This window comes from Bufo gargarizans, chromosome 11, assembly GCF_014858855.1.
Source record: "Bufo gargarizans isolate SCDJY-AF-19 chromosome 11, ASM1485885v1, whole genome shotgun sequence".
Classification (NCBI taxonomy): domain Eukaryota; kingdom Metazoa; phylum Chordata; class Amphibia; order Anura; family Bufonidae; genus Bufo; species Bufo gargarizans.
In genome coordinates, this window is record NC_058090.1 from 93,732,030 (window position 1) to 93,744,421 (window position 12,392).

The window sequence follows — 12,392 nt, forward strand, 5'->3', positions numbered from 1 at the left end:
TCATCTCGTTTACCTCACTTAGCTGTCATCTAGTTGCACTGATTGCATCCCTTTAAATCCCCTCCCATACTGCATCACTTTGCGGTTTATACAACTTCCTGGAGTGTGTGCATGCAGGATGCTGCAACTGATGCTTCTACAGATAAGTCTGTTCATTTATTTGTGTTTTCCTGTTTGCTTGATCCTATGTGACCCTGACTCCCTCCGTATTAAGTGTAGGGAGCCGGTGGTCGTGTCCCCTCACTATTATAGGGTGTTCAGGTGTCATACAGTCGAGGCACGAGGGCATGCAATTATCTATCATAGAGATCTTTGCATGGGCTGAGAAGTCAGGGAGAGCGCTAGGGCTTTTACAGGGCTCACCCTTATGTTCCTTAGTTTGGGATCAAGTCAGTCGGATCTTCGTTTGTTGTCTTCTAGTTTTCTGCAACACCACCCGTGACACATATGCAGAAAATATTTATTATTAAATCCCCATAAAATTCAAGTAATAAAAACAGTGTATTATAGCAATAACATACAAAAACTACAATCACATAAACTATGGTAGATATAATCGATAATATATTCGATATTGTATTGAATGATAAAATATTCGGTAATAAAATATTCAATAATATATAGTCGATAAATTCAATGATATAAATCACACACCAAAAAAGTATTGTCCAGGTCTTATATATGCTGTTATTGTGAAGGGGGAGGTAATTCCTCTGTGACTCTATCTCAGATTGGGAAAATGAGTGTCACTTTAAATATTGTAGGTGTATTTCCCCTGGGAACGTAATGTATTCATAAAATGTCCACAGGAATCCTGATAATGTTGGAATATTAAGTCTCTTATGGCATTTCCTTTTAATGTCGAGGTAAACTTTAAATCGGTATTTGGCTTACCGTCTGGTGTCTGCTGTCTCCCTGTTGCTTAAGTGGAGCTTTAAATGTCTGCCGGCTTATTTGACCGCTCCTTCCAGCAAGCTGGTTCAAATTTCGCGGGCAGTTCCAAAGATCGCGGGAGTTGACACTCTGTTCCGCAATTTCCTTCGGTACAGCTTTTCGACGATAAAAGTAGTTGTTCCTTTACTGTAAGAATTTTTTCTTTCTCTGTATGGCCATACAGTTTTATCGGAGGCTTCTCAATACAGGTACATCACTTGTTTCACCATACACATTTCGGGTAGAGTCGCTCTCCCTTCCTCAGTGGTCAAGTGTCTGCCTGCCTGGCCTCCATTTTTATCCATTCCTTAATTACTTCCAAAATCTCAAACTCCTGCTGTTCATGCTGTTCCCCTTTGGTCAGGAAATCCTCCCACATAATCAGGGGATAATTCTCTACAGCATTGATTTTTTATTTTTATTTTTTCCTACTTGCAGTTTCCATGCGTTTTTTTGGGGGACACATGCATTTTTTGCCCAGATGTCCTATTTGGTGTGATATACTGATGTATGAAATATAAACTTAATATCTAATTGCTAACACTTATAAAATCACATTTTCATGATAAAATATTATTAAACAAATTATTGAGATTAAAATCCAGATCTAAAACTATAAATACTCCCCAACATTTATAATGGATTTGAGGAATCTTGAAAGTTGGAGATTTATGTTGGGGAGTATTTGGGGAGTATTTCACTCATTTTCCCAATCTGAGATAGAGTCACAGAGGAAATACCTCCCCCTTCGCAATAACAGCATATACAAGACCTGGACAATACTTGAAGTTTTTGGTGTGTGATTTATATCATTGAATTTATCGACTATATATTATTGAATATTATCGAATATTTTATTACCGAATATTTTATCATTCAATACAATATCGAATATATTATCGATTATATCTACCATAGTTTATGTGATTGTAGTTTTTGTATGTTATTGCTATAATACACTGTTTTTATTATTTTTATTACTTGAATTTTATGGGGATTTAATAATAAATATTTTACAAAAACATTGGGAAGGGAGCCAGAGAAAAGCGCTGATATGGTATTTCTTTGTTTAGTCACATTCATGTTCGCTTTTTAATACCAGGCCAGCACTCCTTTTGATATTTATAGGTGTGCCCCCCGCTCTCCAGTATTGTGTATCAGTTTTCATGGTTTAAGTCACAGCTGGAGGCCGGAGGAAATGAATAACTAAGATCGGAGGAGAAGGTGAACTTACCCACTGTGGTGTCAGCTTATCATTTCTCAGAATCCTGAAAGTAGTTTCTGGTGATTTTGGTGGTTTGTTGAAAAAGCAACTAAAAGACAGATCCTCATTATACAAAACATGTTCCTCTGTCATTATGTGGTTCAGGCGGGGAAGACGTGTGTTATGTGGTTGGGTTTTTAGTTATCTGCAGTCTTGAATCTTTCATCAAATGCTTCAATAAGTTTTGCACATTCACCGGCACCCTGGCACATTCACCGGCACCCTCACACATTCACCGACACCCTCGCACATTCACCAGCACCCTCACACATTCACCGACACCCTCGCACATTCACCGGCACCCTCGCACATTCACCGGCACCCTCGCACATTCACCGGCACCCTCCACTCCCGGCACCCTCGCACATTCACCGACACCCTCGCACATTCACCGGCACCCTCGCACATTCACCGGCACCCTCGCACATTCACCGGCACCCTCACACATTCACCGACACCCTCGCACATTCACCGGCACCCTCGCACATTCACCGGCACCCTCGCACATTCACCGGCACCCTCGCACATTCACCGACACCCTCGCACATTCACCGGCACCCTCGCACATTCACCGGCACCCTCGCACATTCACCGGCACCCTGGCACATTCACCGACACCCTGGCACATTCACCGGCACCCTGGCAGATTCACCGGCACCCTGGCACATTCACCGACACCCTGGCACATTCACCGGCACCCTGGCACATTCACCGGCACCCTCGCACATTCACCGGCACCCTGGCACATTCACCGACACCCTGGCACATTCACCGGCACCCTGGCAGATTCACCGGCACCCTGGCACATTCACCGACACCCTGGCACATTCACCGGCACCCCGCCATTCACCGGCACCCTCGCACATTCACCGGCACCCTCGCACATTCACCGGCACCCTCGCACATTCACCGACACCCTCGCACATTCACCGGCACCCTCGCACATTCACCGGCACCCTCGCACATTCACCGGCACCCTCGCACATTCACCGGCACCCTCACACATTCACCGGCACCCTCACACATTCACCGGCACCCTCACCATGCTACGATTTTCACGCAACGCACAAGTGATGCGTGAAAACCAACGCACATGTACACAGCCCATTGAAATGAATGGGCCTGGATTCCATGTGGGCGCAATGCGTTCGCACCACGTATTGCATCCGCGCTGAAATCACACAACCCTTTGCTATCACTGAGCTCTCATGGAAAATGCCTAATCTTGTCCGCAACTGCAGACAAGAATAGGACATGTTCTATTTTTTGGCGGAAACGGAAGCATGGATGCGGAAGTGTGGATCCGCAAATGCGGATGCGGACAGTATGTTCCGGCCCCATTGAAAATTAATGAGTCTGCACCCGTTCCGCAAAATTGCAGAACGGATGCGGACCCATTTTGCGGACGTGTGAATGGACCCTTAGCCTGAAGTTTGCCATTGATAGAACAAGTCTTCACCTCTTGTAGTGCCATGCATGGCTTCCAGTGACCGTCGTTCCTCTCGTGTGTCGAACTCTGCAGTTATCCTACAAACAGTAATGGCCAGTTGTATTAGTTATGTCCGTTGTCTCCTCACAAGCAAGAGAGAGAAATTCTGAAAACTGTGCCGTATTATAGGTCACCCTGAGGCAGACACTTTTGTAAAGATAGAAATATAGAATTCTCCAAATCAGACAGAAATTGTCGTAAAAGAAAAAAAAAAAAGAACAAAAGGGATGAGAGAAATGACTTAGCAGAGGGTTTATGTGGTTTTACACTCCAAGTAATGAATGTCTGACACCAGAGGGAAGATGGGGCGGATGGCAGCAGAAGGAGGAGATCCGAGGGCGGGCACACAGGAGACATCATTGCCCCCTCCTTCCACACCAGTATATAAGCTGGCCGGCGCGGCGGACGACACAGACACCAGTATATAGGCTGGCCGGCGCGGCGGACGACACAGACACCAGTATATAGGCTGGCCGGCGCGGCGGACGACACAGACACCAGTATATAGGCTGGCCGGCGCGGCGGACGACACAGACACCAGTATATAGGCTGGCCGGCGCGGCGGACGACACAGACACCAGTATATAGGCTGGCCGGCGCGGCGGACGACACAGACACCAGTATATAGGCTGGCCGGCGCGGCGGACGACACAGACACCAGTATATAGGCTGGCCGGCGCGGCGGACGACACAGACACCAGTATATAGGCTGGCCGGCGCGGCGGACGACACAGACACCAGTATATAGGCTGGCCGGCGCGGCGGACGACACACCATTAGTATATAGGCTGGCCGGCGCGGCGGACGACACACCATTAGTATATAAGCTGGCCGGCGCGGCGGACGACACACCATTAGTATATAGGCTGGCCGGCGCGGCGGACGACACAGACACCAGTATATAGGCTGGCCGGCGCGGCGGACGACACACCATTAGTATATAGGCTGGCCGGCGCGGCGGACGACACAGACACCAGTATATAGGCTGGCCGGCGCGGCGGACGACACACCATTAGTATATAAGCTGGCCGGCGCGGCGGACGACACAGACACCAGTATATAGGCTGGCCGGCGCGGCGGACGACACAGACACCAGTATATAGGCTGGCCGGCGCGGCGGACGACACAGACACCAGTATATAGGCTGGCCGGCGCGGCGGACGACACAGACACCAGTATATAGGCTGGCCGGCGCGGCGGACGACACAGACACCAGTATATAGGCTGGCCGGCGCGGCGGACGACACAGACACCAGTATATAGGCTGGCCGGCGCGGCGGACGACACAGACACCAGTATATAGGCTGGCCGGCGCGGCGGACGACACAGACACCAGTATATAGGCTGGCCGGCGCGGCGGACGACACAGACACCAGTATATAGGCTGGCCGGCGCGGCGGACGACACACCATTAGTATATAAGCTGGCAGGAGAGGACGGCAGTATTCGGCTGTTACCGGTGTAGCTGTGAGCCGCTTCTACGAGATGTGCCCGCTCCGGAGCTGCGCCCGCTGTGAGTGCCCCCTGTCAGGGCTCTGCTGTTGGATGAATGATTTGCTACCATTTACAAAACGCCCACTGCCCATGGCGATTATTAGACCAGGTACAGATGATGCGTTTCTGATAGAATAGGGGATACCTCACCAGATCGCAAGAACAGGGGGGCCCTGCAGCCCCCACCCCCCTTGAACAGAGAGGTTGCGGGGGACCTCGGCTGTCTCCCGCACTGCCATAGGAATGAATGGAGTGGCCGCTGCAGTCAGTGCAGGGGGTGCGGGGCCTCCACCTATCGAACTAGAATACCCCTTTAATGTAGCAGTGCTGTATGTAGTGTGTTACAGTCCTGGGTCCATTATGACTGTTTCACGCTGTCTGAAGCTTCCCAGTCTACTTACAGCCCGGCTGCCTAGCCTCGGCATTGTGCCAGCGACCAGTCACATCACTTCCATAATTGCACTGACAGATGGAAGTGTGTGCTGGCTGGTACAATAGCCTTGGCAATCTTAAGATGCCAAAAGAGTATCTGCACAGGCAGTGGTGTAACTAGAGTTCTATATTTTTTATTTATTTCTTGATAATAAGCCCTAGCGCTATTCTGCAGGGTTTTTGGAGTAGGCTTAAAATATAAGCCCTACTCCAAAAATAACCCCTAGATACGGCCGTATTTTTTTAATATCAAGGGAAGGTGGGGCAAATGTGCGGCTGCAGCAGCTCAGGAGCGCTCCCTAATGCCTGAGCTGCCATGCAACTGCGGGCTGGCAGCGCAGGCGTCAGTGAATTAGCCTTCAGTGAAGCCGCGCATACATCGTGGCACTAAGCAGCACCTGGCGGGCGGCTTCACTAAAGGCTAAATTATGCCGCCATCCCGCGCTTCCCTTCACTTTCACGTTGGGCGGGCTGGCGGCTTCTCTGTATGCCCTGCACTGCCGCCAGCCCGCACGTTCTTACTTACATGAAGGAGGCAGCAGGATCTCCTTCTCCTCTCTGCTGCCTGGAGGAGCTCCCTACATCTACCCCGTGCCCTATCTGCTCTCCCTGGTACCGTAGACTGCTGCCTAGGTCCCTAGGGTAAGGACAGCTCAGGGGCAATATACGGTACCAGAATGAAAAATGTGTGGCTAATATGACTATAACCCCCCTCATCCATAGGAATGCACCCATGTACTGCAGGGGGGTTATAGTCATATTTAATATAAACACTGTCCAGGGACTGTTCTGTAATTGTCATGTGTCTATATAAAATATAAAATATGTTCATGGAGCCAAAATAAGCCCTAACCCTTTTTTCTGAGAAAAAAAATAATATAAGACCCTGTCTTATTTTCAGAGAAACACGGTAGATGTACTGACAAGTGAAATCCATATATGGGTAATTGTCAGTTTAAAACGTAACCTTTAATGAAAATCAGGGTGGATAAAAAATCAATGATTTAAAAAAAAAAAAAATAATAAAAATCTGATTTTTTTTTTATTTATTTAAATCAGATTTTTTTTTATATCAAATGCTTTTTGAGGAAAATATATTACCATCCAAAGGTTATTCCATCATGAAATAAAGATTTGTTTTTTAATTATGTAGAATAAGGCTGTATATGCTGTATATTGAATTTTTTGGGTAAATAAATTCCATTAATCCATTCACAATGTCATGCTCTTCCGGAGGTTTTTGTAAGATTATTGGGCAGTTTCTCTGCCTACAAGATATTATCACAGGTGCTTGGTTTACTTTTGCAGTTCTCAAAACTGAATTGGACTCAGCAGAGATCACATGCCTCTTCTTCACAGCAAAAATGTTATAACATGAACAGAGTTGAGAAAAATCCTAACTTCTACAAACCTTTGAATGCAGAATACAACCTAATCAAACTAATATGAAAAGTTGTTATTCTAAAAAACGTCATCTACTTGCATATTATACCAGCAAGAATTGGTCTTTATGTAGAAAACTATGATTTAAATCAAGCCTTACTGACTAGTGATTTAAATCAAATCCACCCTGATGAAAATGTACACAAAAAACAAAAACTAAATAAACCAGACTTTCCCTAAACACAAAATAATGAATGCAGAGCGGCACCTTGGTGTATGGCAACAGCAACTAAGATAATAGAAGTACCACCGCTATCCCACCGCGTCCTGGAGTTAGGGGGGTCCTTCTTGTTATGATGTGGATCTCCTGCTGGAGCCACTGATGGAAGGTTCCGACCTGGGTCCTCTGGATGCAATAACAGGGAAGGAGGGAACGTGTACTGTCCCTAGTACTCCCTACAGGGGCTGCTACGCTGACCCTGAAAAAGCCTACCTACAGAGCACCCGCCCTGACAAGGACGACCCCGTCCGGAAGCTGTCCCTCAGGCTAAAAGCCCTATTCAGCCCTAACGTTCATTCCCTCCCCACATGCACATTTTGCAGCCGCTCATCAGGGGACTCATCAGGCGCCACTGGGAATTTACCCAATGGCGCCCACCGTTGTGTACTGTGCTCGCCCTCCCTACACTATCAGCTAGTGAGCGGTCTTGATGGCCCATACAGTAGGGCTGGTTTTATTACACAGTCCACTTTCATTCTTGATCTTTAGCCCACATTTGTCTGATGATCTGCTGGGTACAGCCCCACAGTGCTGCTGGCCACGTGCGAGTCACACCCAGCTATGGCAGCCGTGGTTTGGGTGCACATGGCCAGCCTTAGATTTGGGCCGTACGTGTAACGGGGAGTTAGAGGGGTCTAGCAGGCCATGAGCTCCCATCACATTTACAGCCTACATTTTGGCAAATACTCCAAAGTTATCCAGAGGCCAAAGAAGTTTACCTTGCAGTATGGAATAGTATAGCAGACGGTACTATTCCATGCAAAGGTATACAGTAAGAAAAAACATATACCACGTTATACTACGTTTTTTACCCTAGACGCCTATGGGTGATGTCCTGCAGTATGTTTATATAATGGCTTACGCTGCAGCCTTCAATGTTGGCTCTAAGGGGTCATTTATTAAGACGGGCCGTTTAGACACCGGTCTTGATAAGGTCCTGGGCTGGCGGTGGATCCGCTGGAGTTATGAAGAGGTGCCGGCCTCCTAATATTGACCAGGACCACATAGACTGTAATGGGACAGTAAAGTTCTGATGCATGGGATTATCACTGCAGTCTGGTAATCTGTATTTTCTTTCTGTTTTGCAGTGCTTCTAGTACTTCTCTCATCCACTTTGGCCGAAAGCCAAGACACTATATCTGCAGCTGTTTCTTCAAGTATCAGCATACATTTTAGGCCATGCGAACCCCAACACAGGTATAAGATTATTGATATCGGTAGTAACATGCTCGTCCACATCTTCTGCGATGGTTCACCCCAAATTCCAGATAAGTTCAACGATAGGATGACGGTGAATGAATCAAGTGGATATGTCACCATAGCGGATATAACCTGGAGCGATGCCGGACGTTATGAACTGGTACATATCGACTCCAATGGGAGGAAAAAACTCATGAAGAAGATTAAAGTTGAGGTTCTGGGTAAGTGAGAATCCTATCCCCAAGGCAAATCTGTCCTCTCTGCTTGCTGTACCATACTGCTCCTCGCGGTCACGGCTGCAGCCTTCATGTCCGCTTTTTTGATAATAGCCAAAAATAGTATGGGCTACTATGATCCCTGAAAAAATATACCGGACACATAATTATGAGTCCGGTGTATTCATGAGAAGCTCCCCCTGCCTCTCCCCACCCCTAAGGGAAGACACCGATGTATACTTGCATACCCTGCAGCCTGTCGGTCACTGTACAGTAGTGTTGGGCAGAGAGGACGGTCTTGCATATGTAGTGAGTGGGGAGAGGGGAGAACGCCTCTGCTAGACACCTCCGGTGGTAGCTTATCTCTCCAGAAATAAAAGGGTTAAGCATGTTGAAATCCAACTGCCTGATCCTCAGTTATTCAGGCATCTGCCATTGTGGGAGATCTTGGGTTGCTGTAATGTAGACACAATCTGCCTGATACTATTACTAAAGAATATACAAGAGGCAGAAGTGGAATCTGACATTATTTCAGGTGAGAGTTTGGATAAGGAAACTGGATTTCACGAGATTCCTTTTAAGGCCTCTTGCACACGACCGTATGCCCTCCGAGACACACGGTCAGTGAGCGGGCCATATGTCCCGGAGCGGCATTGATCGTGCGCACAGGAGCGCACAGCATCATAGGTTACAATGATGCTGTGCACGTCGGGCCGTCCGCGGGGCTATTGTCCTGCAATCATATGATCTTATGAGTGCGGGACAATAGTGGCCCGACGTGCACAGCATCATTGTAATCTATGATGCTGTGCGCTCCTGTGCGCACGATCAATGCCGCTCCGGGACATATGGCCCGCTCACTGACCGTGTGTCTCGGAGGGCATACGGTCGTGTGCAAGAGGCCTAATATTGACAACAAAAGGGTTTGAGCAGCTTTGGTCCCATAAAAGAACCTCAGGGCATTACTCTGACATACAGATGGGTATAGTATTGCGGTACATGGAGGTAGGCCAGTACACTGTGCTCCAAAATATATTATATGCCTATTCATCAAGTATAATTTTCTTATGGCCTTTCTTTTCCACCCTTTAGATCGTGTGTGGATTACGGAACTATACCGCAATAACACAGAAACCGCTATATCTCTTACTGTGGTCTGCACTGGAAAACCAACTACAATCACCTGGACCATGGATGGAGAAGACCTGAGAGACGGGAGCTGGCTGAGCGATGATAACCGGACACTCACCGTTCCGAACAACATCACTGCCTCGTTCACAGTTCATGTCTCCAATCTAGTCAGTGCGGACAGTAAAAATATTACTCTCATAAACGGTAAGTCCTAGGAATAAACTCAGAGCAACGTCCCATAAAATTCCTTTAATTGGGAAAAATGGAACTCAATTCCAGATTCTCAGATCTGAGAATTGTCCAGAAGACAATGAATACAAAAAGAACATCGCCTGCTACCTTCACATCTTCCCTCCTAATCAGAGACGGCCCCTTCCACCCTGGTTCCCATTCCTGGCCCCCAACTATTCACGTGATCCTCCTGGTTCCCATTCCTGGCCCCCCAGTATTTCGCTGATGAGCCATTTAAGTATGGTGAAATGCGTTGGCTGGTGCTTGTAGGTGGTTTGAAGGAAAGGGACGACTAGGTCAGGCCCGAGGTTCCTGCGGCTGGGGGTCGCTCTTTTCAGGGCGAGTGCTCAGACTACAGCCAGTCAGCCATTCCCCCGCTCTAGACTAGACGATGAGGGTCAGAAAAAATTAGGCTGAGCTGAGAAGACAGTAGAGAGCACTCTACGCAATACTTGCCCTGAGAAGCTACCCCCACCGCAAACCAACAACATTTGACTAGGGCACAAGACCATCAAACCCCCCCCCCCCCCCCTTCCAAAAGCAAGGCGCACAGCAGTGCGTCCAGAAGAATCTTAACATTGACTTTGTCTCATTTATTTTAACGAGAAAAATTTAAGTTACGTGTTATTATTTCTCATGAAGGTACACCCAGTTCAGCATATAAAAATTTGTATTTTTCTTATAGCATTTTTATGTAATGACTTTTTCTGCTTCCTGTCTAGATCTCAATGGAAAATCCAATCCTTTGGGGGTCGTCATGTACCCGAACATTACCAAAGTGATATGGGCCGAAGGCGGAGGCCGGCCCAGCAATCAGACACTCATTCTCTCGAGGAAGGTCGCCAACCTCTATGTCCTGACCCCGTCAGGTAAGTTTTCTTGAGTGCGATCCTTTACTGGGGAGCATGACGCCTGGATACTAGTGGGGTGTGAGAATGTTGTGACCATCAATGGAACCATAGAAAACAAGGCCTTCTACAGTCATGTCATTTAAAAAAATTGTTATGGCCACTCGAACACAGAGAAGCCCAAAGGAAAAAATATCTGGTTATTAAGTGTAAAATTCATTTATACAGAATTGTGGACTAATGTAAAAAAATAAATAAATAGAAGTGATCGTTACACTTTATTTTGGGGCAGAAATCCTTTCTCAGCTAGTAACGGGCAGAAATAGTTCAGCACAATGCGCTTTCCTGGTGCGCCCAGGCAGTGTGAATGCTGCAGCACCAGGCGCAGCCTCTGCCGTATGTACAGGGCAGGGCAAACCATGTGTGCATGTGGACTGAGCGCCTATTCTATTGTCACAAACTAATTCTATGGCATTGTCTTCTCTTGCTTTCCTGGAATCTCTTGTACTTTGTCTTCGGCAGCTGTTCAGGTAAGGTACATCCAGAACACACTTGTAAGGGGTTGTCTGGTCAACTGTATGGACGCTATAAGCCGAGCCAAACAAAAACACTTAGTAGACCGCCCCTTTAAAGGTATTTTCTAAGAGTGTAATATTATCTAGTCTCAGGATAGGTCATTAGTATCTGATCGGTGGGGGTCAGACTCCTGGCAGTCCCGCCGATCAGCTGGTGATCGCTGTGGTCTCTTCCTAGGCCAGTGATGTCACGTTCTTTGGTCACATGGCCTGTGTGAGGCTCAGTCTCATGGAACTGAAGGAGTCTTGGCTGCAATACCAAGCACAGCCACTGTACAATGTATGGCGCTGTGAGGTCACAGTACTCACCAGAGCACAGTGGCTTCTTCAGCTCCGTAGGGTGCTGTCCGCCTATTAGATATTGACGACCTATCGTTAGGATAGGCTATCAGTAGTGAACTCTCGGGAAAACCCCTTTAAGCTGTCCATACGCATTAGATGTGTATGAGTCAAACCTGCAGATTTTCATGAGACTGATAAAGATTTCAACTGCTCAATCCTTGCATGTTTGGCCAATGATATGAACATGTATATGTGGCCTTAAGCTGGGTTCTCACCTGAGTGTTTTACAGCGCGTACGATCGCGCTGTAAAACGCCCTACGCCCCAAGAAGTACAGAAGCTTCTTTGGGGCGCATTGTCGCGCGTTCCCGCACATAGACCTAGCGGGAACGCGCGACAATGGGCGTTTGCTTGTTTCCTCGGCACTTATGTAAACGCCCGATAAGCACGCTTGTAAACAGCGCTTATCGGGTACGCTTATGTGTGAATCCAGCCTTAGGCCTCATGCACACGACCGTGTGCATCCGTGGCCGTTGTGCCGTTTTCCGTTTTTTTTCACGGACCCATTGACTTTCAATGGGTCCGTGGAAAAATCGGAAAATGCACCGTTTGGCAGCCGCATCCGTGAGCCGTGTT

The 12,392-nt window shown here is 47.5% G+C and overlaps 1 long non-coding RNA gene across 1 annotated transcript; it reads left to right on the forward strand.

Annotated features, from left to right (window-relative positions):
• The first annotated feature begins 9,920 nt into the window (after positions 1 to 9,920).
• On the forward strand, positions 9,921 to 11,512 carry LOC122921484. Its single transcript, XR_006387026.1, has 3 exons — positions 9,921 to 10,025; positions 10,775 to 10,921; positions 11,423 to 11,512. It is a non-coding gene; the product is annotated as an uncharacterized LOC122921484 (long non-coding RNA).
• The last annotated feature ends 880 nt before the right edge of the window (positions 11,513 to 12,392 follow it).